At 50.0% G+C, this 15,042-nt stretch overlaps 1 protein-coding gene across 3 annotated transcripts in view; it reads right to left on the bottom strand.

Annotated features, from left to right (window-relative positions):
* Nucleotides 1–15,042, bottom strand: part of KATNBL1 (katanin regulatory subunit B1 like 1) — a 159,501-nt gene that overhangs the window by 44,839 nt on the left and 99,620 nt on the right. The window contains exon 1 of one of the 3 annotated variants that reach the window (XM_005303986.5): nucleotides 899–1,038. The exons of 1 other annotated variant lie outside the window; for it this stretch is intronic. The gene's annotated coding sequence lies outside the window, so the exon portion shown is untranslated. Of the gene's footprint in view, nucleotides 1–674; nucleotides 813–898; nucleotides 1,039–15,042 lie in introns of those variants that run through there. One more of the 3 variants, XM_065595360.1, reaches the window with a different exon arrangement.

The following is a 15,042-nucleotide window of genomic DNA, read 5'->3' as shown; positions in this document are numbered from 1 at the left end:
TTGTGTTTTATCTAAGCTTGTTCGGACAGCAGTAATTAAACCTAAATATACGGAATAACTCCAGCACAACAGTCATGTATTTTTCTCAGAAACCCAAAACTCCCTTTAGCAAAGCAATGCACGGTTCCGCCACAAACAGTCTGTAGATATCTAAAGAGTTTCCTTCTTTTTCCCAGGAATAAAACATCAATTCCACCCACTGAACAAAGTAAATACCAGCAAACCCCAGGATATGCTTTTCAGCAGTCCTGGTATCTCTCGTGTCTCTTTTTAAATTGGAGCGTGTATCATCATCCTGTTAGGAAACGCAGATCTGCCCGATCTTGCTTAATTGGGAGTGTGCAATTATTTGAAGACATTCTCCCAGGTAAAATGAAGGGGCTGATCATGTACTTAATGGCACAGGTAACGTCTTCTTCCAAGGGCAGCCAATGCGCATGAAAGGCACAGCACGGGCGAGGACAGGAAGGTGGCCAGGTCGCCCACCGGGCGGGTAGGAGACGAGAGGCGCAGGGCTGCTGCCAGGGGGCAGCCCACGCCCTGGGAAAGGCCGAGCTGCGAGAAGTGTCACAAGAGAGGAGCGCACCCCTCCCCCCGCCAGCAGCAACACCTGTCCCGGAAGAGATACGGCTGGAGAGACAGTCCCTGTCAGCCCCTCCCTGCACGGATCTCACCTGGCACCAGCCGGGGCCTAACACATGACGGAAAACCCCGCCGTAAAGGCGCCCCCGCCCCCAGCCGATCCATGCTAGGGACCCCGACTGAGCTGCGGGCCGGGACTCCCCGCTGCGGAGCAGAGCGGCCGCGCTGTCCGGCAGAGGGAGCGGTCCCGGGCTCAGCCTCAAGGCAGGAAAGGCCGGACCCGGAGCGGTCCCGCGAACCCGGCTGCCCCGCTCACCTGCTCATGGTCCCGCGCTGCCCGGGCCACACCGAGCCGAGGAGGCGGCGCTGATCCGGGGCAGTCCTAGCGCCGGGGCCCACTCCGCAGAGCCTGCGCCATTCAAACTGCGGCGCGCTGCATGCCGGGCCGGAGAGAGCCGGGGCGGGCCACCGCGACCTGCCCCCTCCCACCCGGCGGCCTTCGCACCGCGCCACGAAACCGCCTCCCCTGGCGGCGACCGAGAGAACTGCACGCGCACGTCACCCGGGAGCCTGAGCCTCTTCCCTGCGCTCCAGCGCTCTTGTGTAAACCCGCATCACCGCCCGGGGCAGCCCGCAGGAAAAGCAGCATCCCTCCCTCGCCCTGCCTGGCTCCAGCCCCCTGATGGTCTCACCCGCCCCCCGATTTCACTTCCCCATTGTCACCAGTCTCGAACTAACCCGTCCCACCACCCCTCCACAGCTCCCCCTCAGTCTCCCTGCTTCCCCAGCCCTGTAAGGTTTACCAGCTTCCCCCTTCAGTGTCCCCACCCCAACTCTCCCCTCTCTCACTGCTACCTCAACCACTTCTGCCCCGCAGAGTCACGGCCCCATCATCTCATCACCTCCCCATCTCTATTCCCTGCACATCTCACCATCCCCACAACATACCTTACACGGTCTCACCACCCCCAGAACTGTCCCTCACAGAGTTTCAGTGCTGACCCAACCCACTTCTGCGTCACTAGCCTCACAAGCCCCTCAGTCTCACTGCCCCCCAAACCCACCTACAGGGAGTTTTCCTGACCCCACAACCCAGCCTCAGCCCTGCCACTTCCACCCTTCTCTCAGGCCAGCTCCCTGTCCCAACAACTCATCCCCAGTCTCCTCCGCGACGGCGCCCCCCGCCCGCGTCCTCCTGGGCGGCCGCAGCAGCAGCGGCCGGGGAGCTTGAGAGGATGTGGCCCCCGGGCAAGCGGGGGAGACTCTGAGGTGAAGAGGCTGCTGGCGCGGCCCGAGTGCTGGAGACTGACAGGTACCTGCCCCTAAGCAATAGTGTAAAAAAAATTGTTGAGCACCACTTTTTGGTGCCCCCAAATCTTGGCGCCCCAGGTGGCTGCCTAGTTTGCCTAGTGATTACACCGGCCCTGCTCTCAGGCAATCACTTCTCCCCACAAACTCCCTTAGGCTCATTTGTGTGAAATCCTGACCACATTGAAGACTATGTCAGTTTTGCCATTAACTTCAATTGGGCCAGGATTTCATCCTTTGTCCCCATAACCTCCCTTAACTCAGTACCTCCACATCCTCCATTGGGTTCATTGCCCTCACAAACTCCCACAGTCTCAACTTCAAAACCCATCTCTCTTTCTCCACATAGCCTCCCTCAGACAGCTTCATCATATCCACAGTACCTCCCAGACTCACCATCCCCACAAGACCTTAAAGGCCTTTGCCCACACAATTCCTCTCAGGTCTTGGTCTACACTTAAAAGTTTTGCTCGCCAAGTTATGTCAGAGTGTGTGTGGGGGAAATCACACTGCTAATTGACATAGCTATACTGGCAAAAGCCCTAGTATAAACACAGTTATTTCCAGAAAAACATCCTTTGCTGGTGTAACTATTTCATTCAATTACTGGTGTAAGTGATACTGGCAAAATAACTTTTTTGCCTGTTTAAGCTGCATCATGGTTAGGAGATTTTGCCAGTATACCTATACCCATAACTACAAGGGCAGTTCCTTTCTAGTGTTGACCCTTTTCAGTCTCTCCTGCTTAAAACATTCTGATTTCTGAAGAAGAAGAAGAAAAATTAAAATGAAACAAAACAACCAACCCAAAATTCTATCCATTTGATTGAAATTTCTCATGCTTCTTGTGAGCCTCAAAGTACATTTTTGGAAAGAGAAAGTTTGATGATGTTCCTTTCTTTATGCACAGAGTTATCTGAGTGAGAAAATTAAAAATGTATCTTCATGCTTTAAGAACTTTGAGAACCTTTGGTGCTTGAATAATTCAAAGACTATTTGCATTTAAACACAAAGTAGGCTTCTCATTTTCCTGAGTGTGTTCACTGTAGGTAATAACCTTGTGACACTGTGTTGGCACGTTGCAAAGCAAGATGACGTGTAAAATATCTTTCATGTTGCAATCCAATGTCACAAGCTGATGACATTTTACAAGCCTCAGAAGTGACTTGGGGAACTGTAAACTTCCTGCAAACTGTCTTGATGCATGCATAATTTTTCTTACCGAATTAAGAGCACATCAGTTGTGGATATCTGGATATGTAAAACTATTACAGATCCTTTTTTAATGCCTTACTTTGTACTATATTGAGAAATTTGGTGCCATATTGGCAAAACCAGTACCAAAAGAAGGGAAAGTATATTACCACAAGTCCTTCTAAAATATCTGGCTATTATTTGACTACAAAACACACATCTGGAGATGTTGATCTTCCCAAGCAGGGATCCATGTCCCTAACTGTGTCCATAACACATCATGGATGCGAAATACATTTTTAAAAGAAGCCAACTAAATAAGTTTTGATGTTTGGTAGTGATGATGGTGGTAGGGATGCTTCCTTATTTTTTTAATAGCTGTAGAGAAAATCTCAGAAAACAGTGTGATGTCTAGAGGGATTCTTGTTGTAACACAGTAATTGATTCCCATCAACATCTAGTGGCTAATTAAATCAAATCAAAACAAAATATAAAAGGATTGTCAGTATCTGGAGAAATTGAAGAGACTTCCAGGAAAATTATCAGGGCCTGTGGTATTGTATTAATTATTATTTTATTTTATTTTCTTAATTTGTATTACAGTAGCACCTAGAGGCTCCAACCAAGATCTGATTCCCTTTTATGCCTTGCACATTGTAAGAGACGGTCCCTACCCTGAAGATCTTACAATCTAAATGGACAAGACAAAGAGTTTGAGAGGAAACAGAATTGAATTTGCAGGTTACAGGCCAGCCCAATCTCCTCCTCCAGCAACATTATGAAGGGTGTGTGTGTGTGTGTGTGTGTGTGTGTGTGTGTGTGTGTGTGTGTGTGTGTGTGTGTGTGTGTGTGTGTGTGTGTGTGTGTGTGTGTGTGTGTGTGTGTGTAACTCACTACCAGATATCTCTCCTTGTGCAATGAGACTGGAATGGGAAGGCAATTCATCATCTAATGCTTCCTTCTAGCTGGGACATCACAAATCATAAGGTGGATCTGATATTCAATATAATTTTGGGAAAGGCTGTGTCTCTTCTATTTAATAATTCTACTGTGTAATTTATTGTGCTTTTCATCAGCCTCTTTTGCGCCTTTTAAAAAAACCTCACTTTGTTCCTGTTCCACCTGTTTTTCAAATCATGTCTGTTAAAGGAAAGTATGGATCTCTCCAGTAAAGATTATTTAATATTGTGGATTTAGCAGGTATGTAGTGCATTACATCTTCAAAGCACTGTACAGATATTAATTTATTAGTTCTCACAACACCACTGTGAGGCAGGTAAATGGGTCAGTGGCAGAACTAATGGCAGATAGGACTCAAGAGCTCATGGCTCAGAGGGCTGTGCTCTGACTACTAAAGAACACTGCATTACACATTTTATACTTCTTTTAAAAAGCATGTATCAAAAATGTTATATTTGTCATGTTTTGAAAACAGTACAGCATGTTTTTATGGACATATACTGTACTTGACATTTTTCTTTCAGATTAAAATCTGAGGGAACAACTCCACAGCTTCCATATCCATATGCCAGAACAGAGAAAACTGTAGAAAAGCAACATGATGGAATATGTGTTGAAATGAAATAATTGTACAGTAATTCTACCCTAATAAAAATTGTCAGTGTAGATGAATACTGAAGACACCTTGTACTTCATCCCACTACCAACATATTCTCTTGTATTATTACTAGAATATATCTCAAAACAATGCCATCATCAACTGGAAATAAAAAAAGACTAGTGACATGAAGAAGAATTAAGTACATTACTGCAAAATACAAAGTGTAATTTTATTTGAAACAATTCTAACTGCCTGAAAATAAGTTGTGATGAGTAAATAACTTGTCATTATAATGTATGTATGTTGCAGAAATGAAAAAAAAGATAACTATACACAGGGCCGGCTCTAGGATTTTTGCTGCCCCAAGCAGAAACAATTTTGGCCGCTCGCGCCCCCCGTTTTTTTCTTACCCCACCCCCGGCCCCGCCTCAGCTCCGCCCCTTCCCCAAATCCCCAGCCCTGCCTCCCCCCCAGGCTCTCAAGCCTAGGAGAGAAGGGGAGAAGTGGCGCGTGCGCCGTGGCCACTCGGAATCTCCCCCTCCCTCCCAGGCTCTCAAACCTGGGAGGGAGGGCGAGCAGCGGCGCGCGAATCAGCTGTTTCGCGCGCCGTGGCTCGCAAGCAGCAGCAGCGGAGGTGAACTAGGGCGGCTGGGGCACATTTTTAGGGGCGGCATTCTGGCGCCGGCCATGCCGCCCCTAAAAATGTGCCGCCCCAAGCACCAGCTTGTTTTGCTGGTGCCTGGAGCCGGCCCTGACTATACAAAAGGTTAGCAGCACTCAGGATATTGGATGCACAGATAAATCAAGATTTTGCAATAGCAATTTATTTTATTTAATAAAAAAAGCCACATGACCATGTATGTAGCTTTTAGGATAGTAGTGTAACTGGTTTGTTTAGTCAAGGCTGCCAAATGTAATAATGTTTTTGCTACTGAACCCTGGTAAAGTATCAAATACCTCTCGTGAAGATAAGCTGTTTTTCAGCACCACCTAAGGGTCAAAAGAGGTAATAGCACTATAACTTCTGCTTAGGGTGGGGGTGGCAAACTTTTCAGCCCGAGGGCCACATTGGGGTTGCAAAACTGTATGGAGGGCCGGGTAGGGAAGGCTGTGCCTCCCCAAACAGCTTGGCCCCCGCCCCATATCTGCCTCCCTCTTCCCCCGACCCATCCAACCCCCCCTGCTCCTTGTCCCCTGACCGCCCCCTCCCGGGACCCCCGCCACTAACAGCCCCCTGGGATCCCACCCCCTATCCAACCCCTGTCCTTCTCCCTGTCCTCTGACTGCCCCCAACCCCTATCCACACCCCCACCCCCCGACAGTCCCCCAGGACTCCCACGCCTATCCAACCCCCCCTGCTCCCTGACCCCTATCCACACCCCTGCCCCCTGACAGGCCCCCAGGACTCCCACCCTTATCCAACCCCCCCCGAACCTCTGCCCCATCCAACCCCCCTGCCCCTGACTGCCCCCCAGGATCCCTCACCCCTTATCCAACCCCCCCGGGCCCCTTACCATGCCGCTCAGAGCAGCATGTCTGGCAGCTGCGCCACCCGGCTGGACCCAGACACGCTGCTGCACTGCCCTGCAGGAGCACGCAGCCCCGCCGCCCAGAGTGCTGCCCGCGTGGCTGCAGGGGAGGAGGAAAGTGGGGGAGGGGCGGGGGGCTAGCCTCCCCGATTGGGAGATCAAGGGCTGGACAGGACGGACCCACAGGCCGGATGTGGCCCGTGAGCCGTAGTTTGCCTACCTCTGGCTTAGGGCCCAATTCTGCTTTCAGACATACACAAACAACCCCCAGTCCACTTGGTATTTCACTTGATGGCTATTTTTATGCTGCTCCCTATGCCTGGAAAGACATTCCTCTTCTGGTAACCGAGCATCCTCACTCTCTTTTTCCAAATACCTCCTCAAACCCCATTTCTTTCACCTTACTTTCTACTGCTTACTTCCACTTTTGAGGTATCTCTTGCCCTACTTCATTGTCAATTAAAAACAAAATCAGAATTTATAAGATTAATTTGCAATATGTTATAATTCACCTTAACCCTAATTTCTCCATTCTCTGTTCCTTCCTTTGTCCGTTTTCTTAATTTTCTATGTTTGTCTGATTGAGGCCAGGTCTACACTAGGAGCATTTTGCTGGTATAGCTATACCAGTATACTATACTGGTAAAGTGTGATCATAGCTTATGCTGGCAAAGCTGTTTTTTGACAGCTTAGCTTATTCCAAATAAGTGAAATAAGCTATGCCAGCAAAAGTGCAGTTTTGCCAGGATAACTCCATTGACACTAGGGGCTTTTGCCAGCACAACTATTTTGGTCAAGGATCACAACTTGTGACATAGCTATGCCAGCAAAAGTTTGTAGTATAGTGTAGACAGTAAGTCCTTTTGGGACAGCATTAAGTCCTGTGGCATCCCCTCCACAAATTAGTATTATTTATCATTATTTGAATTATCATAGTACATAGGAGCCCCAGTCATGGACCAGAACCCCTCTGTGCTAGGTGCTGTAAAAAGAACAAAAAGATAATGTTCAACTGAGTGAGACTAGAATCATGCTGACAGCAATTAGAGAGATCATCTCTGTATTGTGGAGTAGTTGGCTCTCCATGTGTCTAGTTCCTGCTTCCATACACCTGGGGATTTCCTTCTCTTTTAGATTTCCAGGATCTGAACTGTTGAAAAACTTTTCCATATGAGGGGACAATTTCCTGAAAACTCCTTAATCCTATTTGTCTCCCCTGTCAGGAATCAGGGCCTGCAGCAGAGTTAGTCTCCAAGCAACCTCATCAGTACAGCTGGCCTGCAGCAAGCTGCCTGAGTAGCCTGCCACGTGATTGTCTGCAGAGGCCAGCAGGCTGACTCAAGTCAGCAGCAGCAGTTTACTGCCTTCTCAATGCTCATACCTACTACTGTGCCTGCTCCAGTGTTACTTTGTGTAACGATGCTGGTTCTGGTGGGATCAACTGAGTGCGCCAATTCAGGACAAATTGCTTAAAACAGGGCAGTTACAGCCCAAGGCTGGGGTTTTTCCATCTCTAAGGAAAACCAAACCAGCCAGACAAAGAGGACTGGTCTCAGGGCCGGCTTTAGGAAGTGCGGGGCCCAATTTGAACATTTTCGGCGAGGCCCCGGCAGGGATGACTAAAAAACAAACTAACGTTTAAAAAAGCCTTTCATTTCTTAGCAACCGGTTCCCTATAAAAAGTTCTGATTTAAGGCACGTGCCACAGTATGTATTTTTTGTACCAATAGGGTTACCATACGTCCGTATTTCCCCAGACGGCGATTTAAGAACCAAAAAGCCTGACATGTCCGGGAAAATACGGATGTATGTTAACCCTACCTAAAGTTCTTTTTTTAAAAAGATGGGCCTGAACTAGAAATGAGCTCCATTTCACCTGTGTGGGTCCCCACCACTCCCTGGGGGTGTGCTAGGGTGACCAGATGTCCCGATTTTATAGGGACAGTCCCGATTTTGGGGTCTTTTTCTTATATAGGATCCTATTACCCCCCATCCCCTGTCCCGATTTTTCACACTTGCTGTCTGGTCACTCTAGCGTGCACATGTGTGGGTCCCAGCTGCTCCCTGCCCCCCTCATTGAAGCAGGTGTGCAGGGTTACTGCCCTGGGAACTGCAGGGCACCACTGGACATAGGGCTGGCTGGAGGCAGGGCAGGGACTGACTGGAGGTAGGGTCTGGCTGCAGGCAGGGCAAGGGGTGCGGGGCTGATTGGAGACAAGGGTGTGAGGGGTGGGCTGGCTGGCTTCAGGCAGGGCTGCAGGGGGGTGCGGCATGAGTTGGCAGGGCTGGAGACAGAGGAGTGCGGGACTGGCTGGCTTCAGGCAGGGGGGTGCAGCAGGTGTTGGCTGGAGACAGGGCAGGGGTGAGGGGCTGGCTACAGGCAGGGCAGGGAGTGCAGGGCTGGAGCGGGCAGGGCAGGGGTGTGTGTGGAGCTGGCTGGCTTCGGGCGGGGCCGCAGGGGGGTGCAGCAAGGGTTGGCTGGAGACAGGGCCGGGAGTGCAGCAGGGCTGGCTGTGGGCAGAGGGTGCGAGGCTGGCTGTGGGCAGGACGGGGGTGGGGCTGGTGCAGGCAGGACGGGGGTGCAGGGGCTGGCTGGAGACAGAGGCTGGCTGCGGGCAGGGGGTGTGGGGTTGGCTGCAGGCAGGGCAGGAGGTGTGAGGCTGGCTGGAGACGGGCTGGTGCGGGGCTGGAGACAGGGCAGGGGGTGTGGGGCTGGCTGGAGACAGGGGCTGGCTGCGGGCAGGGCAAGGGGTGCGGGGCTGGTGCGGGCAGAGGGTGCGGGTACAGCCCACCCTGTACGGTAAGTGCCCCCTCCTCCTCCCTCCCCCACCGGGGTAGCAGCAGCAGCCCGGGTTTGGGGGCTATTTAAAGGACCTGGGGCTCCCCTGCTTCCACCGCCCTGGCCCTTTAAATATCCACGGGAGCCCGAAGCGGTGGGGCTCCAGCGGCTATTTAAAGGGCCCGGGCGGTAGAAGCAACGGGAGCCCCGGACTTTTTAAATAGCCCCCAGAACTCCGCAGCCCTACCCCAGGGGTCCAGCAATGGGGCTCTGGTGGCAATTTAAAGGGCCTGGGGCTCCAGCCCCTGCTGGGAGCCCCAGGCCCTTTAAATTGGCCTCTGGGGAAGCCAGGCCACCCGGGTACAGCACACCGGCTCTTGCCGGTACACCGTACCGGGGCTTGAGTGTTGGGTGCGGGGCCCTCTTAGGGGCAGGGCCCGATTCAGGGGAATTGGTTGAATTGGCCTAAAGCTGGCCCTGTTTGGTCTCACCCCACTGGCTAATCACAAGTCACACAAGCAATTCCTTTAGACACTTCAGTTTCCCAGTATTACCACCAGTGCCACTTGTTATGGGGACAAATGGTTATGAAAATCAATACCCCAGTAAAAGGAAAAAGGTTCTCTTGATCCCAAAGGACTAAGCCCCAAACCCAGGTCAATATACAAATCAGATCTTACTCACAAATCAGGCTGTTGCCAATTCTTTAGCATCTAAAGGTTTATTCATAAAAGGAAAAAGATATAGATGAGAGCTAGAATTGGTTAAATGGAATCAATTACATACAGTAATGGCAAAGTCCTTGGTTCAGGCTTGTAGCAGTGATGGAATAAACTGCAGGTTCAAATCAAGTCTCTGGAGTACATCCACAGCTGGGATGGGTCATCAGTCCTTTGTGTGGAGCTTCTGTTTGTAGCAAAGTCCCTCCAGAGGTATGAAGCAGGATTGAAGACCAGATGGAGATGAGGCATCAGCCTTTTATAGTCTTTTCCAGGTGTAAGAACACTTCTCTGTCTTTACTTTGGACAATTACAACAAAATGGAGCCTGGAGTCACATGGGCAAGTCCCTGCATACTTTGCTGAGTTACAAGGCATATCTGCCTTGAGCTTCATGAAGCACCAAAAAAATCACGTGGAAGAGAGACCCCACCAAGGTGGCCCTGTTGCTAAAAGCCATGGCAGGTCTGTCGGCCATCAGGGTAATGACCCGGGAGAAGGGCTGCAGCGCCGCACTGAGTGCGGGGAAAGCTTCACGGGGAAGCCTGAGCTAGAAACACACCAGCAGGTCCATGTCAGGGAGCGGCCACATCAGTGTGGCACATGTGAGAAAAGCTTCTGATACGAGGAATCTCTGAAAGAACATCAGAATCTCCACAGCGCAGAGCAAGGGCATCCAGAGGTTTCTCGGAGCCCCGGACAGGGAGCAGAGGCCAGACTCCTGGTTGTAAAGATGGAAGATATGTGGTAGCCAGTGGAGTTAACGTACAGAAGGTGCATTAGTCAGACGAAAGGCAAGAGGAGGAGTTGAAATGTCCATGGTTTGGAGAGAGCTTCATCCCACCAGATTAGACTGTGCGTCTGAGCCCCTGGAGGAGAGATGGAAACCCAGGCAGTGGATTTCCTTCTGCCACCACCTGAAAGGGGAATCAGGGACACTAGCTAAGGAGGATTCTTCTCTCTCAACTGAAAATGCAGCAACGGCACCGTGGGGACACGCAGGGGAACCAACTTCTGCTTGCAAAATATCCACACACGATGGCAGGCGGACGGCACCGGGGGAGGAAGAACTAGAAGGGACATGAATGACTGGGAGTAGGAGGGGGATGGGCACTCAGTATAGAAGGCCTGTCGCTGGACGTCACTGGACAAGACTGAATTGCAATTGCTTGGTATATAAGCTGACATCTCAAGTTCAGCTCCTAGACCCAGGTCCAACATAGTTTAGGAGGTCTGGTCTGCTCTTCTTACTAATATGACCCTTGCTTTAGCCTTCACCTCACCTCGAGGTCATGAGAATTCTCTAGTGACTCCAGCAGAGAAGGGACTCAGGAGTAAAATAAAAAAGGGGAGATAATGAGAAATGCCCTGAAAAAAATTGGGAACACATGGGAAGTTAGTACTGCAGGTAAATCCAAAGAGATGTTCTCCCCGAGTCCTGACCCAGGAACTATCTGGGCAGGTCACCACAGTGGAGCTTTTCACTTGGGTAGCTGGGGTGCGTGTGTGTGTGTGTGTGTGTGTGTGTATGGGGGGAAATAGTTGAGCTACTTCGTATCATGTAACACGTACAAATCGGATCATGACTCTTAAGACTTAAAGTTAACACTGTCACCTCATCCTTCAGAGTGAGAAGGCGGTTGTTCCTACCTCCCCCGCAATACCACCTCGGCCATTTCATTTTATTTTATTTTGATATCGTGTAGTAGGTTTGGGTCGAGGTTCGGCCTGCAGTGGGGCTGTGGGGTGTCCCACCGCCTCGCTCTGGTCCGGCGGCAGTCTGGGACAACAGGCACACAGTTAGGGGCTCAGGCCCATAAGCAGGGGCTGAGTCAAGAGGTCCGAAACCCAGGCCCTTAAGCAAGGGCTGAGGCAAAGTCTATAGCAGCCCAGGCCCTAAGTCAGGGCGGGCAGCAAGCAAACAGTCTGTCAGTGGCCCAGGCCTTATAGCAGGGGCTGGGTCAGTTTGGGGCGGCCCAGGCCCTAGGTCAGGGTGGGGCAGCAAACAAATAGTCAATCAGGTACCCAGCCTCTCTAGGCCAGGGGAAACAGGGGGAGTCTGCCACCCAAGGAGTGGGTGGCAGGGGGGACGCAGGCACTCCCATTCCACTGCGTCCCAGCCCGGGCCCTAGCAGCGACGGAAACTCGCTGCTGTCAGTGGGGATCCTGGCCGCAACACACTGACATCGGCTCTGGCAGTGCAGCAGCCAGACTGGGGTCGGCTGTCCCCGGGCTACTTCCACACTCCCCCTCATATGGTACCTGGGTCGTCTTAGTGTCGTCGGTGCTCTCCACCAGCATTGGCTCCTCTGGGTAGGTAGCGGAGGGCAGGCTCAGCTCCTCCTCGGGGTAGCTGGCACGGGGCAGGCTCGGCTCCTCCTCGGGGTAGCTGGCACGGGGCAGGCTTGGCCAGTCCTCCTTGGGGTACCGGGCGAGAGGTAGGCTCGACCGGCCCAGTGAGTCAGTAGGCCAGTTGCGGCCTGCAGCTGTTTCCCAAGCAGGAGCTCAGCCACGGACATCTGCTCTCTCCACTGGCCTCAGCTCCACTGAGCTCTGCAGGCGGGCTTTTATACTTCCGGGTCGGAGCCGTGACCTCGGAGGGGCGGGAGCCGGACCTGGTGGCTCCACCCACATTGGGATTAGGGGAGGTTCGGCCCTCAGCAGGGCTGTGGGGTGTCCCACCGCCTTGCTACATATACGTACTGTAATTAGCATTGTCCACTGCTAACCAAGGCTTAACAGGGCCTCTTGAATGAGCCCAGCAATAGGAACACGTACTGTTACATCACAGCAAGCTTGCAGTTACTTGCTACAGTGTTCAGGATATTGTAAATATCATTAATAAGCAAATCACACTTTTAACATGGCCCTATTGCACTGTGTAGAGACAGGCAGTGGGGTGAAGGGTGCTGTTGCTTTCTCCTTCCAGGTGCTCATGTGCTTCTTCAGTCCCCATTGCATTGGTTTTCTCCTTACTGATTTTTAATATGTTTACACTAATCAGGAAGCAGAACCTTCACCCCCACCGAAAAGACACTGCTAACTCTTGCAATCTTGTCTCGAGTCTTGGGATATTGGGTGTTTTTCAAGACTCATCTCCTAGAGGCAACTGAATACAGGAGGCTCTAAGCTTTTGTTTAACGCCCCCCCTCCGCCCCCACACACACATTTCTGTTCCTTGTTGCGGAGAAAAACTTGAAAATGTGACCAATCTCAATGGGTCAATTGTATAGCTGATGGTCCTTAATGGGCCATCAAGCAGGCTAGGCAGAGCTGACACCAACTTGTCTGGGGTATCACCCAGAAGCATAGGATAAGTTTGAAATACAATCAGTACAGAGCCAATATTCATAACTTCAACTACAAAAATGATCCACATATACAGATAGCATAACCATAACCAGCAAACCATAACCTTGTCTTAGACACCCTATTTGACCCCCTTTATACAAGATTTGGTGCCACTACAGGACTTTGGTTGCAACAATGATCTGTACGGTACCAGTTCATGTCAATAACATCACACCTTGTTCCTGCTTTGCCCCCAGCCTTGCCACAGTCCTGCCCCTGCCTTGAACCTCTCCTTGCCTGATACCCTGCTTGCTCAGTTCCTGTCCTCTGGTTTAACCCGTAGCTGAGTACTGAATCTGGCTCAACTCTTAGCTCTGGTACCCAATTCCTGCCCTCCAGTATGACCTTTGGCTTTGGCTCCTGACTACTGATACCTTCTCTGACCACTAGGTGAGACTGCCCCCTGATTGAAATTGGCCTCGTTAGCACTGACCCCCCACTTGGTAAGGCAACTCCCATCTTTTCATGTGCTGTATATTTATACCTGCCTACTGTATTTTTCACTCCACGCATCTGATGAAGTGGGTTATAGCCCATGAAAGCTTATGCCCAAATAAATTTGTTAGTCTCTAAGGTCCCACAAGGACTCCTCGTTGTTTTTGCGGATACAGACTAACAGGCTACCCCTCTGAAACCTCCCACAGGTGGTGCATCTGGGATGGCTGGGGGAGAGGAATTTGGCTAGATGGCTGTATGCTCCAGTTTATTCTAGACTGCCTAAAGGCGGCTCTAGCTTACGCTGAGGGCTGAACTGGTTCCTGACCAATCCTGGAATCAACTAGCCACAAATGTGGTATATGTCCATGATGTCACTCCCTCCCAACCAAAGCTGCACTGAGCTCAGCATGACCACAGCTCGAAATTGGAACCAAAGTACCCGAACGCATGCTAGGTGTTTTGCAGACAACTAGGGAGACAGAGCTTACAATCTAAATAGAAAACATACAAAATATAATATACAAAGTACAGGAGGCAGGACAAAAGCAACACAAGACAATTAAAAATTCTTTAAAAAAATCCACCTTTGTTAATTAGTTTTGGTTCTTTGAACTTCGTGAATTTGCAATTTTATATGGTTATATAGAGAACTGATTGAAGAAAGAGAATTGCAGATCATTTCAAAAAAAGAACAGGAGTACTTGTGGCACCTTAGAGACTAACAAATTTTGAGAGTATCCAGTTTTGAGAGCTCATTCTTAATCTTTCCCTGTTTGCTGTATAGGATGCTGATCAGTTGGTTTCGCAGTGTGTGACACAGTCTCTCAGTGTGTGACACAGTCTCTCAGCATAGTCTGTGTGATATGTAGATTGTAATGGATTTTTTACCTTTAGTCCTTTTGGTATGATGTCCATCTGCTTGCATTTGGAAAGGAAGATGATGTCTGTCTGTATCTCTGCGAGTTTTTTCATGAAGTTGATGGATTTCCACTCCATACGGCTAAATGCAGTGCCTTGCATAATGACAGGTTTCAGAGTAGCAGCCATGTTAGTCTGTATCCGCAAAAATAACAGGAGTACTTGTGGCACCTTAGAGACTAACAAATTTGAGCTCTCAAAACTGGATACTCTCAAATTTGTTAGTCTCTAAGGTGCCACAAGTACTCCTGTTCTTTTTGCGGATACAGACTAACACGGCTGCTACTCTGAAACCTGTCATTATGCAAGGCACTTAAATCTAGGATGGTGTGTGTGTCTTACTATTTCCTGCCTTATAGTTATATTCATATTAAGATGCATTTTCCTTGTCCTAGTGTGTCCCTGTTTTTCCACACTGATTTTTTTCACAACAGCCTACTTGTATTTTCCATTTTCACTGGTATTTTTCTATCCTTTGCAAAATTTTCTTTGTTAATTATTTGTATAAGGCTGCAGTATGTCAACCCGCGTTCTTATTTTTCCAGCCTGACTGCCTTTCTTATTTCTCCTGATGTAGGGTTCAGATGCAATAGCATGTTTTGACAATAATGTAATATACCTTATATCTACACTGTAGATCTCTGAAATGTGTAGTAAATTAGGT

Source organism: Chrysemys picta, chromosome 4 (assembly GCF_011386835.1).
Source record: "Chrysemys picta bellii isolate R12L10 chromosome 4, ASM1138683v2, whole genome shotgun sequence".
NCBI classification, from domain to species: domain Eukaryota; kingdom Metazoa; phylum Chordata; order Testudines; family Emydidae; genus Chrysemys; species Chrysemys picta.
Note: the sequence above shows the minus strand (reverse complement) of the source record. Positions and strands in the feature narration are given on the sequence as shown.